The sequence below is a fragment of the Schistocerca piceifrons genome, chromosome 7 (genome assembly GCF_021461385.2).
Source record: "Schistocerca piceifrons isolate TAMUIC-IGC-003096 chromosome 7, iqSchPice1.1, whole genome shotgun sequence".
Classification (NCBI taxonomy): Eukaryota; Metazoa; Arthropoda; class Insecta; order Orthoptera; family Acrididae; genus Schistocerca; species Schistocerca piceifrons.
The window spans coordinates 297379896-297399682 of record NC_060144.1 but is presented as its reverse complement, the minus strand read 5'-3'; positions in this window follow the sequence as shown (position 1 = coordinate 297399682).

Here is a 19787-nt window from a genome sequence, read left to right as displayed (position 1 = left end):
CCTTCCTCTAAGTTAACTGATTCGATTAGTTCAGGTCTGTTTGTTGCCAGGAGGTCTAAGACGTTACCCTCACGAGTTGTTACTCTAACTATCTGCACAAGGTAATTTTCGGACTAGACATCCAGAACAATGCCACACGATGCCCTGTCAACGACACCAGTTTTGATGGCATAACGCTCTCAATCTATACCAGGCAAGTTGAAGTCACCCCCAGGAAAATCACTAACGATATTTTTCAAGTTCTGTCTTAAGTACTCTACAACTACAAATCCCTATCCAGGTAGTCTATAAAAGAACCCGATCATCATTTTTCACCGTTCTTTGATACTCAGTTTCACGCAGATTAATTCGCATTCGGAATCCGTGATAACATCGCTAGATTTCATCGAATTTTTTACTGCAATAAACACGCCGCGACTATTGGCGACTTACCTGTCCTAACGATAAACATTCCAGTCTGAACTTAGGATTTAGTTGTCATTGACGTCTTTTCAAGTAGCTTTATGTTCCCAATACTATCTGTGTATTACAACCCTCAGTAAGTGATTTAATTCTGCAAATTTTCCTTAGATGCTCCTGCAGTTTACTAAAATCATGTTAATCTTTGCTATCTCTGACCTGCTAGGACCAAGATTCTCTGAGGTCGCTGTGGCTGAGTTAACCGGCAATTGGTCTTCGCTCCCGAGAGGTTTGTTCTCTAACCTATGAAAACCTCATGTACACGCCACACGTACTCCGCTACCCTAGCAGCCGCTTCCTGCGTATAGTGCACGCCTAACCTATTAAGGGGAAACCTAAAATTCTGCACCCGATAGCGGAGATCGAGAAACTCGCATCCGATACCGTCGCAGAGTCGTCTGAGCCTCTGGTTTAGACCTTCCACTCTGCTCCAAACCACAGGACCGCAATCAGCCCTGGGTACGATGATATAAACAAACATCTTAGCTTGCCCCTTGCATGCGTTGCTGGTTGCCATCAGTAAATCAGCTAGCCGCCGAAAGGAAGCGAGGATGCCCTCAGAGCCGCGCAGGATTAGCCCAGCGGTCTCAGGCGCTGCAGTCATGGACTGTGTAGCTGGTCCCGGAGGAGGTTCGAGTCCTCCCTCGGGCATGGGTGTGTGTGTTTGTCCTTAGGATAATTTCGGTTAAGTAGTGTGTAAGCTTAGTGACTGATGACCTTAGCAGTTAAGTCCCATAAGATTTCACATACATCTGAAAATTTGATGCCCTCAGAACCCAAGCGGCAGGCGTCAATAATGCCGACGTGTGCCACTACATGCAGCCGGTTACACCCAGTGCGCTTGATAGCCGCCGGCAGGGCTTCCTCCACATCACGGATGAGATCTCCCTGCAAACATACCGAATGCACGCTGGAATTCTTTTCCCGCCTTGTCTATTGTCTCACTGAGGGACACCATCACCCGCCTGACACTGGAGCTCCCAATGACTTTACCCACCCTCTCTACTAGTCCGGACTGCTCAGGAAAATTGACCGCTGGCCCAACAGGAGATTTATCCCGCGCTGGTTCAGAGTTGTCATCAACACTTGGTGGCACCTCGTACCTGTTTCTAAGACGTAGGGAGCCAGCCGCACGGTCTACTCCCTAAAAGAAATGGCTACGAATGGCTCTGAGAACTATGGGACTTTACATCTGAGCTCATCAGTCCCCTAGAACTTAGAACTACTTAAACCTAACTAACCTAAGGACACCACACACAGCCATTCCCGAGACAAGATTCGAACCTGCGACCGTGGCGATCGCGCGGTTTCAGACTGAAGCGCCTAGAACCGCTCGGCCACAACGGCCGGCACCTGCTCCCTCTTCCGCCTTCTGTCCAGTGACACGCGAACCCACCACTGTCTACCACCCACTCTGGACTGAGGACGGACCAGTCAGATCTTGCGTATCAGAAGCAGCAGCGATCTGCGGGTCACCAAGGAATGCCAGTGGCACCAAAGGTGTCGCAGGTCTAGTCGCTGGCGTCCCGACGTCACCTCATGAAACATTAGCTACAAGCTTGTTAACTGTAGCCAACGCAGCTTCCAGCTGTTTACGGACAGCAGCCATCTCTCCTTGAATCCGCTCACTTCAATCACAGTCCCTAGCGACATCGTACTGCGTATAAAATAAATATAAGGTCTCAAATGGAGCTACTGAGTTTGAAAATATACCAAAGGAGAATAAAGTGATATTAAAAGTTGCTGTGCAGATTTATTACTGTACTCTGAGACCGCAAGCTATTAAACAGAAATAAATTTCTCTACTGAAGGTGATAATTTTTCAGATGCCTATTTTTAGAAATGTTTGTCGAAAAATTATTGCACGAGATAAATATTCTAACTAGAATGCACTGATCTAAATTGTGTGCTGTCTACTATCACAAAATTAAAACTTTGTGGCCTGATGGAGTTTCTGGCGACGGGAAAATTTACACTAACAAGGCGTCCTACACAAGGATATTCACAAGACACACAAAAACAAAAACTACGATTAATTTTCTAACCACTACAACATACAGTTCACACATTTGTAGAAGCACGTGAAGAAAAACAAAGACTAAATTAATTTACCACTTATCATACAAGCGTTGCTGCTGCTCTGCTGCGCTTCCTCTCTGCTCGGCGGCTGCCGCTACTGTTGGGTTCTACTAAATGTGTTTGGTGTTAGCAGCTAAATCTCGTGAGAGGAAATCCATATAATCTGCAATGCATGGCTTAAACCTTGTGCTTGTTCGATTTATCCCTGCCGAACCGTCTGACCGTGAGTTGTTAACTGTGACCGGTCTTGCGCTGGACAAATTTCCTTGCTATTGAACGTTTTCTTTTAATAAGGGGGGAGGGGAGAAATGGCCGCAGGACCAAATATTAAATCTGCTTTTCTACTCATTGAATTCTAAGGTAAGCTACTTCCCCAGAATTTGTTTTTCGCTGGAATTGTAGAGGCAGCTCCTAGTTCTGACATTTTATCTTTTTTGTTTTTTCTTCTTGTTTTTAATTCTAAAATTCATGCCGCTGTACCGTAGTTTAATGGTTATTTAAATGTAGGGTTAGCCCACTGAGGCGAATCTGTAAAGTTATTGAGAAGCGATATGGGAAACGTTATTTCACTGAGTTGCGTCACTTGGTGTTCTCTAAAGCTTTGCCCTTTGTTAACATGATAGAAATCTTAATTTTATCCATTGTTTTTCAGTGTTTCGTCCGCGACTGTTTTACTTTCGTAAAATGAAGAACAAACTACCTTCAGTCAGAAGTTGCTTTTATTTAATGCACTATGCATTTCGAGCAATGGAGGCTCATCTTCAGGTGCTTTTTAGCGATTCACATCAGGTTCTTTAGGTTGTTTGAATGTTGATTTTACATTTTTGTGTCACAACATGGTTGTTGTTGTGGTCTTCAGTCCTGAGACTGGTTTCATGCAGCTCTCCATGCTACTCTATCCTGTGAAAGCTTCTTCATCTCCCAGTACGTACTGCAGCCTACATCCTTCTGAATCTGCTCAGTGTATTCATCTCTTGTTCTCCGTCTACGATTTTTACCCCCCACTCTGCCCACCATTACTAAATTGGTGATCCCTTGATGCCTCAGAACATGTCCTATCAACCGATCCCTTCTTCTAGTCAAGTTGTGCCACAAACTCCTCTTCTTCCCCAATTCTATTCAGCACCTCCTCATTAGTTATGTGATTTTTTTTCTTTTTTTTTTGACAACAGTCTACTGCCTGGTTTGATGCGGCCCGCCACGAATTCCTTTCCTGTGCTAACCTCTTCATCTCAGAGTAGCACTTGCAACCTACGTCCTCAATTATTTGCTTGACGTATTCCAATCTCTGTCTTCCTCTACAGTTTTGGCCCTCTACATCTCCCTCTAGTACCATGGAAGTCATTCCCTCATGTCTTAGCAGATGTCCTATCATCCTTTCCCTTCTCCTTATCAGTGTTTTCCACATATTCTTCCTCTCCGATTCCGCGTAGAACCTCCTCATTCCTTACCTTATCAGTCCACCTAAATTTCAACATTCGTCTATAGCACCACATCTCAAATGCTTCGATTCTCTTCTGTTCCGGTTTTCCCACAGTCCATGTTTCATTACCATTCAATGCTGTACTCCAGACGTACATCCTCAGAAATTTCTTCCTCAAATTAAGGCCGGTATTTGAAATTAGTAGACTTTTCCTGGCCAGAAATGCCTTTTTTACCATAGCGAGTCCGCTTTTGATGTCCTCCTTGCTCCGTCCGTCATTGGTTATTTTACTGCCTAGGTAGCAGAATTCCTTAACTTCATTGACTTCGTGACCATCAATCCTGATGATAAGTTTCTCGCTGTTCTCGTTTCTACTACTTCTCATTACCTTCGTCTTTCTCCGATTTACTCTCAAACCATACTGTGTACTCATTAGACTGTTAATTCCGTTCAGCAGATCATTAATTCTTCTTCACTTTCACTCAGGATATCAATGTCATCAGCGAATCGTATCATTGATATCCTTTCACCTTGTATTTTAATTCCACTCCGGAACTTTTATTTTATTTCCATCATTGCTTCCTCGATGTACAGATTGAAGAGTTGGGGCGAAAGGCTACAGCCTTGTCTTACACCCTTCTTAATACGAGCACTTCGTTCTTGATTGTACACTCTTATTATTCCCTCTTGGTTGTTGTACATATTGTATATGACCCGACTCTAGCTATAGCTTACCCATACTTTTTTCAGAATCTCGAACAGCATGCACCATTTTATATTGTCGAACGCTTTTTCCAGGTCGACAAATCCTATGAAAGTGTCTTGATTTTTCTTGAGCCTTGCTTCCATTATTAGCCGTAACGTCAGAATTGCCTATCTCGTCCCTTTACTTTTCCTAAAGCCAAACTGATCGTCACCTAGCGCATTCTCAATTTTCTTTTCCATTCTTCTGTATATTATTCTTGTAAGCATCTTAGATGCATGAGCTGTTAAGCTGATTGTGCGATAATTCTCACACTTGTCAGCTCCTGCCGTCTTCGGAATTGTGTGGATGATGCTTTTCCGAAAGTCAGATGGTATATCGCCAGACTCATATATCCTACACACCAACGTGAATAGTCGTTTTGTGGGCACTTCCCCCAACGATTTTAGAAATTCTGATGGAATGTTATCTATCCCTTCTGCCTTATTCGACCGTAAGTCGTCCAAAGCTCTTTTAAATTCCGATTCTAATACTGGATCCCCTATCTCTTCTAAATCGACTCCTGTTTCTTCTTCTATCACATCAGACAAATCTTCACCCTCCTAGAGGCTTTCAATGTATTCTTTCCACCTATCTGCTCCCTCCTCTGCATTTAACAGTGGAATTCCCGTTGCACTCTTAATGTTACCACCGTTGCTTTTAATGTCACCAAAGGTTGTTTTGCCTTTCCTGTATGCTGAGTCTGTCCTTCCGACAATCAAATCTTTTTCGATGTCTTCACATTTTTCCTGCAGCCATTTCGTTTTATCTTCCCTGCACTTCCTATTTATTTCATTCCTCAGCGACTTGTATTTCTGTTTTCCTGATTTTCCCGGAACGTGTTTGTACTTCCTCCTTTCATCAATCAACTGAAGTATTTCTTCTGTTACCCATGGTTTCTTCGCAGCTACCTTTTTTGTACCTATGTTTTCCTTCCCAACTTCTGTGATGGCCCTTTTTAGAGATGTCCATTCCTCTTCAACTGTACTGCCTACTGCGCTATTCCTTATTGCTGTATCTATAGCGTTAGAGAACTTCAAACGTATCTCGTCATTCCTTAGTACTTCCGTATCCCACTTCTTTCCGAATTGATTCTTCTTGACTAATGTCTTGAACTTCAGCCTACTCTTCATCACTACAATAATTTGATCTGAGTCTATATCTGCTCCTGGGTACGCCTTACAATCCAGTATCTGATTTCGGAATCTCTGTCTGACCATGATGTAATCTAATAGAAATCTTCCCGTATCTCCCGGCCTTTTCCAAGTATACCTCCTCCTCTTGTGATTCTTGAACAGGGTATTACTAAATGAACCTTGTTACAGAACTCAATTAGCCTTTCTCCTTTTTCATTCCTTGTCCCAAGGTCATATTCACCTGTAACTTTTTCTTCCACTCCTTCCCCTACAACTGCATTCCAGTTGCCCGTGACTATTAGATTTCGTCCCTCTTTACATACTGCATTACCCTTTTAATATCCTCATACACTTTCTCTACCTGTTCATCTTCAGCTTGCGACGTCGGCAAGTATACCTGAACTATCGTTGTCGGTGTTGGTCTCCTGTCGATTCTGATTAGAACAACCCGGTCACTGAACTGTTCACAGTAACACACCCTCTGCCCTACCTTCCTATTCATAACGAATCCTACACCTGTTATACCATTTTCTGCTGCTGTTGATATTACCCGATACTCATCTGACCAGAAGTCCTTGTCTTCCTTCCACTTCACTTCACTGACCCCTACTATATCTAGATTGAGCCTTTGCATTTCCCTTTCCAGATTTTCTAGTTTCCCTACCACGTTCTAGCTTCTGACATTCCACGCCCCGACTCGTAGAACGTTATCCTTTCATTGATTATTCAATCTTTTTGTCATGGTAACCTCCCCTTTGGCAGTCCCTTCCCGGAGATCCGAATGGGGGACTACTCTGGAATCTTTTGCCAATGGAGAGATCATCACGACACTACTTCAATTACAGGCCACATGTCCTGTGGATACACGTTACGTGTCTTTAATGCAGTTGTTTCCATTGCCTTCTGCATCCTCATGTCGTTGATCATTGCTGATTCTTCCGCCTTTAGGGGCAAATTCCCACCCCTTGGACAAGAGAGTGCCCTTAACCTCTATCCGCTCCTCCGCCCTCTTTTACAAGGCCGTTGGCAGAATGAGGCTGACTTCTTATGCCGGAAGTCTTCCGCCGCCAATGCTGATTATTTATCAAAGTTTAGGCAGTGGCGGCGATCGAACCCGGGACCGAAGACGTTTTGATTATGAGTCAAAAACGCTACCTCTAGACCACGGGTGATCTGTCCGTGAAATCTTCAGCATTCTTCTGTAGCACTCGAAAGCTTCTATTCTCTTCTTGTCCAAACTATTTATTGTCCATGTTTCACCTCCATACATGGCTACACTCCATACAAATACTTTCAGATACGATTCCCTGTCATTAAAATCTATACTTGAAGTTAACAAATTTCTCTTTTTCAGAAACGCTTTCCTTGCCATTGCCAGTCTACGTTTGATATCCTCTCTACTTCGACCATCACAAGTTATTTTGCTCCCCAAATAGCAAAACTCCTTTACTACTTTAAGTGTCTCATTACCCAATCTAATTCCCTCAACATCACCCGACTTAATTCGACTACATTCCAATATCCTCGTTTTGCTTTTGTTGATGTTCATCTTATATCCTCCTTTCAACACATTGTCCATTCCGTTCAACTGCTCTTCCAAGTCATTTGCTGTCTCTGACAGAATTACAATGTCATCGGCGAACCTCAAAGTTTTTATTTCTTCTCCATGGATTTTAATACCTACTCGGAATATCTCTTGTGTTTCTATTACTGCTTGCTCAACATACAGATTGACCAACATTGGGGAGAGGCTACAACCCTGTCTCACTTCCTTCCCAACCACTGCTTCCCTTTAATGTCCCTCGACTCTTATAACTGCCATCTGGTTTCTGTACATATTGTAAATAGCCTTTCGCACCTTGTATTTTACGCCTGGCTTTTTCAGAATTTGAAAGAGAGTATTCCAGTCAACATTGTCAAAAGCTTTCTCTAAGTCTACAAATGCTAGAAACGTAGGTTTGCCTTTTCTTAATCTAACTTCTAAAATAAGTCGTATGATCAGTATTGCCTCACGTGTTCCCATATTTCTACGGAAACCAAACTGATCTTCCCCGAGGTCAGCTTCTAGCAGTTTTTCCATTCATCTGTAATGAATTCGCGTTAGTGTTTTGCAGCCGTGACTTACTATAGTTCGCTACTTTTCACATCTATCAACGCCTGCTTTCTTTGGGATTGGAATTATTATATTCTTCTTGAAGTCTGAAGGTATTTCGCCTGTCTCATTCATTTTGCTCACCAGATTTTGGAGTTTTGTCAGGACTGGCTCTCCTAAGGCTGTCAGTAGTTCTAATGGAATGTTGTCTTCTCCCGGGGCCTTGCTTCGACTTAGGTTTTTCAGTGCTCTATCAAACTTCACGCGGTTTGGTATCTCCCATTTCATCTTCAACTACCTCCTCTTCCATTTCCATAACATTGCCTTCAAGTACATCGCCCTTATATAGACCCTCTATATACTCCTTCCACCTTTCTGCTTTCCTTTCTTTGCTTAGAACTGAGTTTCCATCTGAGCTCTTGATATTCATACAAGTGGTACTCTTTTCTCCAAAGGTCTCTTTTATTCTCCTGTAGGCAGTATCTGTCTTACCCCTAGTGAGATAAGCCTCTACATCCTTACATTTGTTCTCTAGCCATGCCTGCTTATCCATTTAGCACTTCCTGTCGATCTAATTTTTGAGACGTTTGTATTCCTGTTTGCCTGCTTCATTTACTGCATTTTTATATTTTCTCCTTTCGTCAATTAAATTCAATATTTCTTCTGTCACCCAAGGATTTCTTCTAGTCCTCGTCTCTTTACCTAATTGATCCTCTGCTGCCTCCACTACTTCATCCTTCAAAGTTACCCATTCTTCTTCTACTGTATTTCTTTCCCCCATTCTTGTCAACTGTCTGAAACTCTGTACAACCTCTGGTTTAGTCAGTTTATCCTGGTCCCATCTTCTTAGATTCCCACCTTTCTGCAATTTCTTCAGTTTTAATCTGCAGTTCATAACCAATACATTGTGGTCAGAGTCCACATCTGGCCCTGGAAATGTCTTACAATTTAAAACCTGGTTCCTAAATCTCTGTCTTACCATTATATAATCTATCTGAAACCTGTCATATCTCCAGGTTTATTCCACGTATACAGCCTTCTTTTATGATTCTTTAACCAAATGTTGATTATGATTAAGTTGTGCTCTGTGCAAAATTCCACCAGGCGGCTTCCTCTTTCATTTCTTACCCCCAATCCATATTCACCTACTACTTTTTCTGCTACCAAATATCAGTCACCCATGAATATTACATTTTCGTCTTCCTTCCTCTATCTGAATAATTTCTTTTATTTCATCATACATTTCTTCAATTTCTTCGTCATCTGCGGAGCTAGTAGGCATATAGACTTGTACTACTGTCGTAGGCGTGGGCTTCGTGTCTATCTTGGCCACAACAATGCGTTCGCTGTGCTGTTTGTAGTAGCTTACCCGCATTCATATTGCTTTATTCATTATTAAACCTACTCCTGCATTACCCCTATTTGATTTTGTATTTATAACCCTGTATTCACCTGACCAAATGTCTTGTTCCTCCTGCCACCGAACTTCACTAATTCCCACTATATCTAACTTTAACCTATCCATTTCCCTTTTTAAATTTTCTAACCTACCTGCCCGATTAAGGGATTTGACATTCAACGCTTCGATCCGTAGAACGCCAGTTTTCTTTCTCCTGATAACGACGTCTTCCTGAGTAGTCCCCGACCGGAGATCCGAATGGGGGACTATTTTACCTCCGGAATATCTTACCCAAGAGGACGCCATCATCATTTAAGCATACAGTAAGGCTGCATGCCCTCGGGAAAAAATTACGGCCGTAGTTTCCCCTTGCTTTCAGCCGTTCGCAGTACCAGCACAGCAAGGCCGTTTTGGTTAGTGTTACAAGGCCAGATCAGTCAATCATCCAGACTGTTGCCCCTGCAGCTACTGAAAAGGCTGCTGCCCGTCTGCAGGAACCATACGTTTGTCTGGCCTCTCAACAGATACCCTCCGTTGTGGTTGCACCTACGGTACGGCTATCTGTATCGCTGAGGCACGCAAGCCTCCCCACCAACGGCAAGGTCTATGTTTCATAGGGGGGGGGGGGGGGGGGGGGGGGCGGCGGAGGACTATATGGTATATTGTAGATATAAGTTTAACAGCGTTAGTAATATTAATGTAACTTAGAGTTTAACATTGTATTATGTCTGCTTGTGTTATGCAGCTGGTATACACAATACACATCTTTAATTTTGCAGTACATACTGGGATATATACATAGTCACACACTTTTACGTTCTGCTACTACAATGTGCGAAAAAGTGTCTGACTATGTATATAAGCCAGAATGTACTGAAAAATTGATACAAATGTGCCAAGAACAGCACTTATGGCATGTATCGGTTAGAAAAATGCACCGATGATGACTGATATCAGTCGAAATTGATTTGCAATAAGATAAATAAATTATGTTGCTGCGGCTGGTTGCTACATTCTTTATAAATTTATATTCCACGGTCGCTGCACAGAAAGGGAACCTGATGGAGCCCAGCATTCAAAACATATTACTATCTTTGCTCTAAATGGTAACAGAATTTGTTCGTAATTTGACAATAGAAGTTTTCAGTTTTATTGGTTTGTCTGCAAATGTTATAATTTGATAAATGACGCTCTTATAATTCATAATATTTGTTTGGTTGGTTGTCGTAGGGGGAAGGGGGGGGGGGTTGGGAATCATACGGAATGTACATCAGTCCATTCGGATTAGGGAAGGATGAGGAAGGAAATCGGTCGTGCCCTTTCAAAGGAAGTATCCCGGCATTTGCCAGAAGCCAGTTAGGGAAATTACGGGAAAGCTAATTCAGGAAGGCCGGTCGCGGGTCTCAATCGTCGTCGTTTCGAATACGAGACCAGTGTGATAACCACTGCGCCACTTCGCTCGGTTTAGAATATTTGCTACTATCCAAATTGATGTTCCCTTTGCTTAAACAAATAGTCGGTGATTTAACTCGTCATAATTTTTTTTTTTTTTGCTGCTTACTGTATTGCTTGCCAATCCTACTATATATTTCTCTTAGTACATATAGCGTTTCGTTTGTGGTAATAAAGTTTGTCACGTGGTGAATGATATGCACTTGAAACCACGGCCCAGTCCTTTCACGTTTCTGGTTTTAGCTCAATGTCACTCTGAAAAGTCAGATTTCAATGGTCGTTCAGAGCATGGTTTTCCGGGTTAAGATAGAGAGTTTTTCCTGTTGCGTCATTCACCATTTCCTGGATACTTACTTTTAGTAATTTCCGTTTCTTTCGTTGTGTTTGTTTATTTAATTAATCCTGTCCTGTTTGCAGTAGTATTGCCAAGCATGGCGTCGCGACGTTGTCTTGGTATTGCCCTTCTTAGGAATGATCATTTGTTCATTGAGGACAGGATACGACCACTCCATTGGATGGAGGTGCCTTTGATTTATGGACTCGTTTGAGTACAGCATTGGACAGCCCGTTGCTACTCACCGTTGATAACATAGGCTAGGTAGGTGCCGCACTAGCTGATTGGGCCGCTACCGTGTCGGCCTGAAGCCAAAATGTAGACTTTTCAGAAAAAAGTCCACCTATCCGCAAACAAGTTTGTAGTATCCAAGCCCAACTAATTCAGTGCAACAACCATCTGAGCGGTATTCAGTAGTTTAAACTTAATTCCGAGCAGAGTAAACTCGCTGAAAATTTGCAGAAGCATGTGTGGGATTTAGAAGCTAATGTAAGCCGTTGGCTTAGAAGACTTGGAAACGGTGAGTGACGAGCAGGAACATACGTCCGGACAAGTAACGCTCGAAAGCTGTGGTCAGATGGTAGGTGGGTTTCAGCAGTCATCAACTGCCTTTCCCTATCGGCATTGTGTTCCAGGGTAATAAGCAGCTATCAGTGGAGAATCTGAGCAACGTAGAATCCATTTCGTGGCTTACGTTTCGGGGATATCACGTGATATTGTACTTCAGTTGTTGTATTCTTAGACGTATGAGGTGTTAAGATGCATATGTTTCAAAATTGTGTAAGAGAAAGAGGCTTAAGGGTCTGCATAAGCATATTATTGAGTTCAAGCTTTCGACCTTGTAGTAAAAGTGGATTTCAGCGAAATCGCCTTCCGTCAGCTATGTCGAGCAAATTCCGACCGCAGTCTCAGCCTTAGAGTTCTAGGCTACTAAAACCCAAATATTTGATACTCTTTTTTAAGGTATGGAGCCGGCTGATCGATCGCTTATGGTCTTCGCTAAAGTACATTCCCCTACTAGATTACAATTACGTAAGTTGTGAAACACGTCTGTATTCATTACCAGCGATGGCGAGGCATGACAGAATCTCTGACCAGAGAGTTATCTATCGTTGCTAGTCTGCGCTTGACCGCGCGAGTGTTCAGTTCCTTCCCTTTCCTATCGTAATTCTTGTGACATAGTGAAAAAAATAATTTTGTTATCATGATTTGTATTTATGGCCTATACATTTTTGTGATTTGTAAATATGTTCTGAACTACAGTGCATGTGTACTTTTGTCATTTTGTTAACATGATTTCTACTCAGTGCATATACATTTTTTGTGATTTGCTGATATGTTCTGTACTCATTGTATATATATTTTGTCATTACCTGATATGTTCTGTACTCAGTGCATGTGCAGTATATTTACTTCATGTTCTACACCTATATATCTGTATATTCTGTGATTGTAAAGTCAGTTAGTTAAGAGAAAATTTGTTGCTCATGGCAATTCCAAATGACTCACCATCGCTGCCAAATTTTTGCCCCCCCCCCCCCCCCCAGTGGAGGGTTATGAAACACGTATGTATTCATTACCAGCGATGGCGAGGCATGACAGAATCTCTGACAGGTGAGTTATTTATCGTTGCTAGTCTGCGCTTGACCGCGCGAGTGTTCAGTTGCGAGTTGCACTCTGCCTGCAATAGTTGTCAGTCGGCTGTAGTGTGTGGCGAGTGGGCAGAGAAAGTAGTCAGTTGGAGAGTAGTAGCATTCTGGAGCAATTGCATGTAGGGAGTGGAAGGTTGTACTGAGCGGGCGTCGGCATGCGTCGACGGCGTGCTGTTCTTCCGAATCTGGTCAGGATTGTGGTGGACGATGTGTATTATTGTAGAAGGTAATGAAGCAGCATTGCGCTCAGCTAATAATGTATGGTAATTGTAATTAATTTGTTCCAGAAATGCCCCAATAATAATTTTTTTATAAAGTAAATCATTTAAAGAAAAGTAATCATTTCAATGTAAAGAATTTTTCCACTCTTTTGAAGAAAAAGATTCATATAAATTTTTAAGAATATTTCCTATGCATTTCCTCCAAGAACCAAAATTAAATATACGCCAGCATTGCACAGAGTTGTGCCGATAAATAAGAGCAGATATAGATACAGTTTACTGAGATTATAATTTTGGTTTTTGTGTTCAGGTTTAATTATTTCACAGGGCCGAAGGTCAGCGCTGCAGCCCTTATAAAATTTATCAGGTTTAATGATTTATGTTGAGATGTTACATACGGTTCATGGTTCATTATTCAATAAATATTGTTGTTGTTTTATTGTCAATTATCATTCCTTAATTTTTGTGGGGAGTTTAAGCTTGGCTCACATTTTGATTGTCATATTTTTGCGGGGAGGTTACACTTGGCGACCCTGCCAGGATCGTATTTCTTTGTGAATCTTCTGGTAAGTAGTCAGATATCTCCTCTTATTTACTTAAATATGATAAGCATTTGGCGCAATGCTTTTACTAATTTTGTCACTTTCTTTCACAGATCATCGGCAATTCGTTGCTCTTTGTTGTAATAGTGTTTGTTGCATTTTGTATTGTCTTTGTTTCACTACTGAATAATTGTGATGTGTGTAAAAATGCCGTAAAAACATCGCGAGGTATAGTGAGAGAAATAACCGAGTTAAACAACTTGACCGATAGTACTTGCGACATGCTGTATAATGATGACAATTCCCCATTTGCGGACAATCAGTTTGTACCGACCACTAATGTTGATTTTGATCTCATTGGTGAACAGATAAATTCAATTGCGTCGTCTTTTAATTTAACAACATTTGATGACGCAGGGCATTCTGTTGCAATGAGCGCTGCCCAGCTCAACACAACCGGATTGCAAAATTTACGTAATGAACAGACAAATTTCTCTAATGAAAACGAACAGTGTAATCAGAATGCGTCGGATTTATTTAATTCCAATTTAGTGACCAACAGTGTACATCCGGTTAGCAAACATTTTCAAGAATCGCAGAATGTCCAAATGGATACACAAAATGTGACAATTGCAGACACGCCATCAAACAGCACAGTGAATAGAGTAGGTAATATTGGTCTGGATCAAATTATGGCATTATTGCTACAAATTAGTGAAGATAACAAACAATTTAAGGAAAATTTCAAACAAATAGATAACAATTCCAAACAACAGAGTGAAGATAACAAACAATTTAGTGAAATTTTCAAACAACTAGACAACAATTCCAAACAACTTAAAGAAGATCTCAAACAACAACTTAATGAAAATAACGAAAATCTCAAACAACAACTTAATGAAAAATTAGACAACAATTGCAGACAACTTAGTGAACAGATTAGAGCCGTTGCCGCGCAGTGTCATGATACTAAGGAACAATTACGCGAGGAAATTGAGGCTTGTGCTAGGAAAAGTAGCGAAGAAATTAGATCTGTTGCGCAAGAATTAAGAGAAATGCAAACAATTACAACAGAATCACTTACAGACGAAATTAGTGCAGTCGGTAAACAATGCTCAGAAAAAGCCACACGATTACGCGACGAGTTTAAATTAATGGCAGCAGAACTTTCGCGCACAAAGAATGCAAAGATAGACGCGAAATTCGACCAACAGAACACTCAAATTGACGAACGTTTTAATCTTCACCTACAAAACAGTGATACGCGTTTCTGTAAATTTATACAGGAACAGAATAAAGTAAAATGACAAGTCATGGAAACATTCACTGCACAGAGACAGGAAGATAAACGTAAATTGTTTGCGAAGGCTAAAACATACGTAGACAACAATATTGCTACAGTGTCAGACGAAATTAAAACAATCAACCAGTTGAACACAGAATTGCGTGATGAAATTTCCGATCTAAAATCAAAAACGGACACTCACACAGCTGACTTTCAGACAGTGACAGAGAGACTCGAACAATTAGAACTAACACAGGATTCTGATGTCATCAAAGCTGACGTTAAAAAATTGAGCGAAACCACGCGTAAAATACAAAAGCAAATTAATGCTTCTGACACTAAAACCGATGATCAGGTAAAAATACTGACTGGAAAATGTGATGAATTGGCCAGTCGTATTGATGTTATTGAAAGTAATAATGACAGCAAATCAGACGATACTGCACCAATTTTGTTTAACCAAACATCTGAATTCCAAAATTTACAGCAGACAATCAATGAGATCGATTCGTCTAATAACACATTACGTAGAAAATTGTCAAGTTTCCAGCAAGAGGTAACAGAGATGAAAAATATTTCAACGTTTAACACGTCACAAGGTACGGCGAATTCCGAACATATCTCACACTCACACAGCCAGTGTAATTTAAACAATTTACAGAGACTACGCGACTTAAAATCCGAAAAGATACGCGACTTAAAATCTGAAAAGCTACGCAACATCAAATCCGAAATGACACGGACAAACAGATTCTCACACAAACCTGAACGTGTTCTCAAATTCAGAGTCGAGAACGTAGATTACGAGCAAATTTTATCCATAAGAAAATCTAAGGAACTTAATAATGACAGAGCACAGGTACACGCTTTGAACTGGATATGACAATTTGCTCTTGAATTTTTACCAACATTTCGTGTAATGCAGAAACTAGAATTAGCATGGATACAGCAATTTATTTTTGAATTTTCACCGGCATTGCCTGTAACGCAAAAGCTAAAATGTATTTGCAGCGCGTAATTGACCTCAGGGGATTCATTACGCTTTAATGAGTATGTGCCGTAGCGTGCACAGGGCCCCGAGCTGTAGTATTGCTGTTTCATCTTTAGTTTTCTGGACTGCTGCCTTCTCTTCTACTATCCTCTTTATCTATCAAAACAGCTCTTTAACTATTGCTCTACCTAGTATTAAGAAAAGTGTAAAGAAAACCCTATATGACAAATTTTACCAAAAGTGACAGTTCTCTTTAGACACTCCCGAAATGACAACTACCGCCGTAATTTTAATAAGAGATAAAATTGTAATCATCAGTATGTGTAAAATTATCAGCACTCGCAACCACAATTTGGTAACAATAGACGTTTTTGACCGCAACAGCATGAAAGCCAGCCGGTTAGCATACCCAACAATGTAATGTACAAGGTCAACCAAGCTTCAATGTTTCGCTGCGTGCACGTATAGTCCCAGCTACAATAAATAGTAACGCACGCCAGCAAGGAAATAACTACGTACAGAAAACACAATATTTCAATACCTATCGGAATGCACCGTATAGAAATGACTATCACGACAGACGTAAAAAATAATGAGCACAATTTTCAGCGTACATTTAATAACAGTCGATCTCATCAGCAGCAAGAACATCAGCAACAACATATTATCACGAATGAAGCAGACAATAGGTATCATCCATAGCGTAATACGTCAGGAAGAAATAACAGAACAGTACAAATAGTGGAACTGCCACAGCATCCTCCCGAAAATAATAACACGTGAGACAGAATTTGACTAAATACAGTACAGGTTGTATATTCCAGTAACGCAAGCAATACTTTTGACACGCAGAATCCTGTTCACGAGAATTTATGAACCTGAAACATGCTTTGTTGAATGCACCACTTTTATCGCACCCAGATCTTACCAGAAAAATTTCCATTGCTACCGACAGTTCTAACACCGCTTTAGGCGTACACATTTTTCAGGAAATTGAAGAAGATGGCTTTACAGTAATTAAAAACATCGCATTTGCGAGTCGCATTTTGTCACCTGCTGAATGAAATTATTCCGTTACAGAACTTGAATCATTATGTGTTGAATGGGCTTTTACGAGATTTAGGCATTTTCTTTATGGAAGACTTACCACCGTTTACACAGAACACAGAGCGATACAGTTTTTACTTTCAGCAAAATTTACACACGACAGGTTAAGCAGATGGAAACTTTATCTACAGGAATTTAATTTCACAATTGTTCATATTCCCCGCACACAAAATCTTGTAGCAGACGCACTATCTCGTTCTCTCGGCAACAATCAGCAAGACATCGCAACCAACTTCTGCAAAGCAGATTTTAGGATCATGTACATTCAACGAGTTGCATTTGAAAATTTTATTTCGTCATCATTACAGGACATAGCACAAGAGCAAAGTAAAGACAACGTGTGGAAAGAGATTAAACACTTCTGGCAAGATAGGAATAATGTTACGATTAGAAACCATTACACTGTACGCAATAATATTCTGTTTCGCCGCTCTCATCCTGACAACAACAATTGGTTATTATGCATTCCTGAAGAGCTTGTTAACAAATTAATCTGGTATACTCATTTAAGTTACACACATTACGGAGCCACAAAATGTTTTCTTATACTGAGACAGATTTGCTATTTTACCAACATGGAGAAAAGTATACCACGAGTTTTAGCGTCATGTAAAATCTGCCAGACAGCTAAGTCGGACACAACTTCTCATATTCCTCCATTACATCCCATTGTACCTGTTAAATTAAGACATATGGCCCCTGTAGACATTTTTGGTCCGATTCCCAGAACTAATAGAGGTTTTTGCTACATCTTTGTCGCTGTTGAACTCACTTCAAAATTTGTTACCTTAACTCCGTTGCGCAAAGCTACTGCTAAAACAGTTTCGAAAGCATTTGTAAGACATTTTTTATTTCATGTAGGGCATGTGTTGAAAGTAACTTCCGACAATGGACTACAGTTTCGATCTGCTATATGGACACGTATGTTACGAGCTGGAAACATTTCTCCGATCTATATATCCAGGTACCATGCTTCTTCGAACCCTTGTGAACGATTAATGAAAGAAATTGGTAAACTGTGTAGAATATACTGCCATAAAAGACATATTGATTGGGACACACACATACACTCATTCCAGGATGTAATTAATTCCATACCAAATGAATCCACTATGCTATCTACGTCTGTTATACTGAAAAATGCCGAACCACCTAACAAAATTAAAGAATTGGTAACCTTTCCTACATCTCGTCGACTACGACACCATGAAATAATTGACATTGTGCTGAGCAACATCAAACGTGCCGCAGAGCGCCAGAGAAGACAACAAAAACAGGTTTGTATACGCCGTGACTTTCACGTTGGACAGAAGATATTAGTACGTACACACTATTTATCCAACAAAATAAAAGGTAGGTGCAATAAATTAGAGCTTCTATACGCAGGTCCATATCGAATTCGCAGCATTCCTCACCCCAATGTTGTACACGTTGAAACTTTTAGAACCATAAAAACCAAATGAAACCACCACATATCGAATATCAAACCTTTTATTGAATGAAGATACTTTATGATTTAACATGCTTAGTGCTATTTCCTAATTTTTATGACCACTTATGCAATTATACTCACATGAATACTTACTGTTGATTGTCGTATTTTTTCTTGGCAAGTGCCCGGCAAGGTAAAGTTAGCAGGTCGCTCTTCTTGTCGTTACACATCAGACCGTGCATTTTTTCAGATGAACTTACACATTTTTATGACCACTTATGCAATTATATTTATGTGACTACTTACTGATGATTGTCGTATTTTTCTTGGCAAGTGCCCGGCAAGGTAAGGGTAGCAGGTCGCTTTTCTTGTCGTTACACATCAGACCGTGCATATTTTTCCAGATAAACTTACGTATCTTATGAATAATTATGCAATTATATCTAATGACAAATTAATTTTATTAAATTCTCTCTCCATTAAAGTCTTTAATTCTCGCCTCTATTAACTACACAACATACAAGCAGAACACAAAGAAGGTCATATTTCTTGTCATCATTTTTTTATGTATGTACAATAGTTTTTATGTTTCGTTTGTATGCACTATGAAATAGTTAAGACATAACACACACCAGTTGACTCTGACATTTTTGCCCTATGATATCTCAACATCGTGGCTATTTTACATTTTGCTGCTTCATTGTGATATTCTGTGTATATTTTTGCCTGTGAACACTATCTATATTTTTGACATATTACGTTTTCTGTCATGCGATGCTGTATGCTCAATTATGTTACTATAAACCAGTCTTTATTTAATGGGTATATGATTTAAATACAAGACATTAATCTTTGTTCATCATTTTCGGAAAGAAATAACGTGTAAAGGAAATAAATTAAACAGAAATGGAATTTCACCTACAGAATGAACGAAAGAAGATGCAAAAACCTTATGAGGAAGAGTAAATGGATGATTAACAAGCATTAACAAGAATATACTATACACATCGTAGAATAGCAGTCTTAACTATTTTTTTCTTTCAGAATACCAAGCGATTGATGCAGGCTGTCAGACAGAACTTCCCATCTTAGTTTTAGTGATGAAATATGATAGAAATAAGGAATAATTGTATAATGAATAATGAAGTGACTTTTTTGCAGATGATAGTGAATGATGAAGAATAATGATGAAGAATATGCTACTATGAATAATGAAGTTTTTCTTTACAGGTGTAGATAATAATGGAGTTATGATAATATGGATAATGAAGTGATGGATATAGAAGTTTTTTCTTTACAGATGAGGATGATGTTGAAGTTTATGTATTTATGCTATGTAGTTATCTAAGTATTTGTTGCAGTTCGTTTTGTCAGTATGTGTTATATTGCATAGTAGGATGACTGAAGGTTTTGGAAAGGGCAGCTAGGGAACACACATATT